Genomic DNA, 5000 nt, shown 5'->3' with positions numbered 1-5000 from the left:
GATCAGATCTGTATTGGATCAGATCTGTATTGGACCAAATCTGTATTGGATCAGATCTGTATTGGATCAGATCTGTATTGGACCAGATCTGTATTGGATCAGATCTGTACTGGAGCAGATCTGTATTGGATCAGATCTGTACTGGATTAGTCCAGTATTGGATCAGATCTGTATTGGACCAGATCAGTATTGTGGATCAGATCAGTATTGGATCAGATCTGTTCTGGATTAGTGCAGTATTGAATCAGATCTGAATTGGACCAGATCTGTTCTGGATTAGTGCAGTATTGGATCAGATTTGTATTGGATCAGATCTGTATTGGATCAGATCTGTATTGTAAGATCTAAAAAGAGATTTTAGATGTTTATGTTATAAGGTGTAATTATTACACCACCTATTATTAACATGTTATTTTAAACCTGCTGTCTGATCTCATCTCATCTAACCAGCAGCTGTGACATGAGCTGGAGAGCCGAATCCAGTGCAGGACAGTCACTAACATCTGCTCAACATCTATTTATTTATTGTTAGGTTGCTTAAAAGGTTCACTGGTGATGAATAATATGTATTCTCATACAGGTCCAGTGTAATTCTAGCTCTAGTGTTTGTTCAAAGAGCTCAAACTATAAGTCCAGATGATCTGAACACCGCTGGACCGAGCGTCATGTCATCTCTTTAAGCAGATGATGAACACTTAAGATGAATGGAGAGGGAAAGAACTTTGCAGCTGTGTGGCCTCAGTGTCCTCTGGAGACACACACACACACTTTCCCCTGACTGTTGCGTAACTGTGCACATGGAGACAGCACTTTCTCCTAAGATGAGAGACTTTCATGGAAAACAGATGGGACACGGATCAGCCTTTTTATCATGATAACTAATTTGCAGTTAGAGTGATGCTTAAGTTCTTCTTGTCTTTCGATCATGATGAAGGGTTGCATTAGACATACTGTTAAGGCCAGAGTGAGGGTTAGATAACGTACTTTAAGCTGGGAGTGTGTTCTGTCTTAATCAGTGTGTGCTCTGAGTAGAGCTGGACTTTTTTTTAAATAACCAGAATAAATATATCATTAGTTTTGATGTCATTTCTGTATATTGATAAAGGTTTTATAGGGCATTGTGTTACTATGTGCTACGGCTTCACACTCATTTTCTACACAGTTAGTTGCACTAAATTGCCCCTAGGTGTGAAAGTGGGTGTGTGTGTATATGTGTGTGTGTGTGTGTGTTTTCCAGGTTATTCTCTTGCCTTGTGTCTTGTGTTACTCTTGTTAGACTCTGGATACACCACCACCACAGCTCTCACTAGAGCATTAGCTGTTTTCAGTCATTTTAATACATCATGGTGTATTTACAGTGCACCGACTTTCCCATCATACTACAAAGTAGAAACTATAATACATTTAAATTTATAGGCTTAATGTATATTTATTATTTATTTGCATATCCCTCAGCTGTATTTGTTTCAGAAAGCTGTTTAAACGATCTTTACACCGAGCCAGACGATGCGATAATCTCAGTGTAGGTTTCGCTCCACCCTCGCGACGTCAGATTCGATCCGACACTGAGGCTTTTGTTCAGAAAATGAATGGAATTTTAAACGTGCCGTAGTCTCCGAGGGTGACGTAAGTCCCGCGTTAGTTTTGTGAACATGTCATAAAAATACACACAAGGTCATCAGTCACTAAACCTGGACAGATCTGCTGCAGTATGACGCATATAGTGTGGATTGATTGCTGGGAAAGGATTTATTACCTGAGGTATAAAGTAAATATCACACCTTAGAAACACACAGACACGTTAATGAGAAATGAAGCAACAAGTTATTCATTAAACATTTTTATTTTTTTTAGTAAGTAAAATTATATATTGACTTCTACCCCTTCCAGACTTGCTTCCATTTTTCCTTCCTTCATGTTTACTTATTGATTCTTGTGTTCTTACTTTATTCCTTTCTTAGTAATTACATTAACATGCTAACTTACGTGCTATACATACTTTCTTTATTTACTTATTGATTTTATGACATACATTTTTTTCTATCAGCTCATTTAGCCGATTGGTGTTGAATTGTGTTTTGTTTAGGTGGAAATGGTCATTGTAGTCATACTGTAGCTGAGCTTCTTTGTATGCTTAGGAAAATTATTATTTCTGTCCTGGCTCCTTAGGCTGGAAGGGGTTAATATTATTTTAATGTCTCTTATAAGATTTAACATTTCTTAATGAGTTCACATACATACACATACATATACACACAATGATACAACTAGCCTGCTGAAATAACTGCCTTATTATTATTATTATTATTATTATTATTATTATTATTATAAATAACTCATTCAAAACAGAGTCAATATCCTGTGTTGGCTTTAGTTGGCTTTAGCTTTTCATTTTATCCTGAGTATGTGTAGTTAAGTCCATTCTCACTCTGCTGTGAAGCTTCACCGTGGGCTGATTTGTTTGCTGCACACACAGGCAGCGTACGTTGCTGAGTGGAGCGTAGGTGTGATGTACGGCTCATGTTTGTCTGGCTAGTAAATTCTCTCCTACTGCCAATCACGTCTGTTTCTGAACTGAACGACACGACAGAACGAGGATTTAAATCACTAACGGAGAAGCGTGCCGAGCAAAGAACGTAGCTTTTATAGAGGCCCTGAACAGCAAGATGAAATAGGATTTTCAGTTCAAAACATTGAAGTGCTTACATTCTGGACCTGTTTTGTGCTGAAGAAGGCTGGAGTGCCCTTATTTGGACGTGATTGGCTTAGAAGCATTCAGTAATTGGCAGCCTATTAATGCCATGCAAGTTTCCTCTAACGTAACCATGTGCTCTATACAAGACAAATTAGAGCATGTGCAAGAACGATCTCCACAAGTCTTCCAAGATGATATTAGAACATTCATGCACATAAAGGCAAAGCTTACCACTGAGAGGGATGTGCAGCCGGAATTTCACAAGGCTCATCCTGTACCATATTCAGTTCTTCTGGAAGTTGAGCTAAAGTAACTAGAATCAAGGAATCCTGTCTAGAGTAAGCTGGACTGACTGGGCCACACCTATAGTTCCAACTGTTAAGAAAAGTGGGGAGGTCAGAATTTGTGGTGACTTCAATGTCACAGTTAATCCAGTCTTGCAGGTTGACCAATACCCACTGCCTCACATTGAGGAAATCTTTGCGTCGTTGTCAGGTGGACAGTTTAAAAGGAAGCCATTACAGACAGTGTTTTTCAAAAATCGATCTAGCCCAGGCTTACCTACAGATGAAGGTAGAAGGTCTTCAAAAAAGTACCTTACAATAAATACTCATAATGGACTCTTCCGTTTTCTGCAACAGAAAACCAGATGGATGTGGTCCAAAGTGTGTGACTAGGCTTCGATTACTAAGCAATCGATTACTTCTGAGATGGTGGTAACACACTATAATGCTAGACTCCCCTCGGATCTAGCGTGTGATGCATGAGGAGTCTACTGATAGATCTGAGAGACCAATCGCATTTGCATCTAGGTCTTTGACTGTTGCGGAATACAACTATTCTCGGATTGATCGAGAGGCTTTCAGCTTGATGGGGGGGGGGGGGGGTTGAAGAAGATTAATCGGTACCTCTATGTGAAACCCTTCATGCTCATTACTGATCATCAGCCTTTAGAGGCTATTTTTAGCCCTAGTAAAAGTGTTCAAATGATGGCAGCGGCAATTGAGTTCAAAGGCACAAAATACCACAGCGATGCCCCTTTTCCACCGAGGCAGTTTGAGTGCTGGTTCGGAGCCAGAGCCTAATTTAGAACCAGTTCTTTCTGTTTCGACCGCTAAAGCACCGGCTCTGAACCAGGAAAAGTGGTTCTTAAGTAGCACCAAAACGTTGCCGGTCTAGACTTAAGAACCGCTTGCGTCAGGGGCTGGGGGCGGGGCTACTGTTAGCACATTAGATAATGTACCTTAAGTATACTAATGTTTACTACACTTTTACTTTACCGCAATATACATTATCAACACACATGATAGTAGGTAGCTACATGCTAACGCAAATTTTTTTCCTGTGTTAACGATAAAATAACGTTATGTACTTTATCGATTACAACCTCCGTTTATACAGATTACACGGAGCTGCACGTACACGTTTTATTCGCCGCGTTTGGATGCTAATGTAGGTTCACAAAACCATGAGCACATCATTGTTGATGTGTTTGTGTTTGCCGCTGCTGCGCTAATGTTGCTGGGACACGTGACACGTATACAGTGACGTCAGACTCGGTTCTGTGACGGCTCTCTAGCCGGTGGAAATGCAAACTGGTTCTTAGAAGGTTCCCAGTGGAACCAACTTTGAACCAGCACTTGGTTCTTTCCGGTGGAAAAGAGGCATGTACAACCTCTGCCTCACACGAGTTTGGTTAAGGTGTTCGATCTAACCATGAAGGACTGAATATTCTGAATTCAAGTGTTTGTTCTGTTCAATGTAATGTAGTACTGTATGTACCTTGAAGTGAGTATGTCAAGGCTGGAAAGGAGGAACTGTTGTGTTTGTGCTAGTAATTAAGAAGGTGTTTTGTATTTTCACCTCTAATGTTAAAACGGTGATAATTGCAATTGGCAGTAAAAGACATGTTCAAGATGTTCAAGAGCTCCGATTTTAGTTTCTTCCTTACTGTCGTGTAAGTGCAAAACATAACACTTCTAATCACCACAATGCTCCAGGGTATCTATAAACATAATATAATTATAAATCTGCTTTTATTATGTGCTTAAGGTTTCACAGGTCAGCGTTTTGTGCACATCGAGAAAGATGAAGATGGGGCTGATGGTTTAAAAGTATCCTATAACCACCTTTACTCTGAAATAGAGGTGTAACGCGATCAATGTTCAAAACTTTTTCAAATTTGTTTTCTCAAACAAATGTCCGAAACTCCAATAAGCTGTAATATTAATCCTGTGCTCAGGTTGCTGTCTGTGTGGAGTTTTATATACTCACAGGTTTCTCAGACCTCATTAAACACAACAGT

At 39.7% G+C, this 5000-nt stretch overlaps 1 protein-coding gene across 2 annotated transcripts in view; it reads left to right on the top strand.

Annotated features, from left to right (window-relative positions):
• The window catches only part of slc37a1 (solute carrier family 37 member 1), a 22905-nt gene that overhangs the window by 5407 nt on the left and 12498 nt on the right, over positions 1 to 5000 (top strand). The window lies entirely within an intron of this gene.

This window comes from Tachysurus fulvidraco, chromosome 6 (assembly GCF_022655615.1).
Source record: "Tachysurus fulvidraco isolate hzauxx_2018 chromosome 6, HZAU_PFXX_2.0, whole genome shotgun sequence".
Classification (NCBI taxonomy): Eukaryota; Metazoa; Chordata; class Actinopteri; order Siluriformes; family Bagridae; genus Tachysurus; species Tachysurus fulvidraco.
The sequence above is the reverse complement of the archived record's forward strand: the minus strand, read 5'-3'. Positions and strand labels throughout refer to the sequence as shown.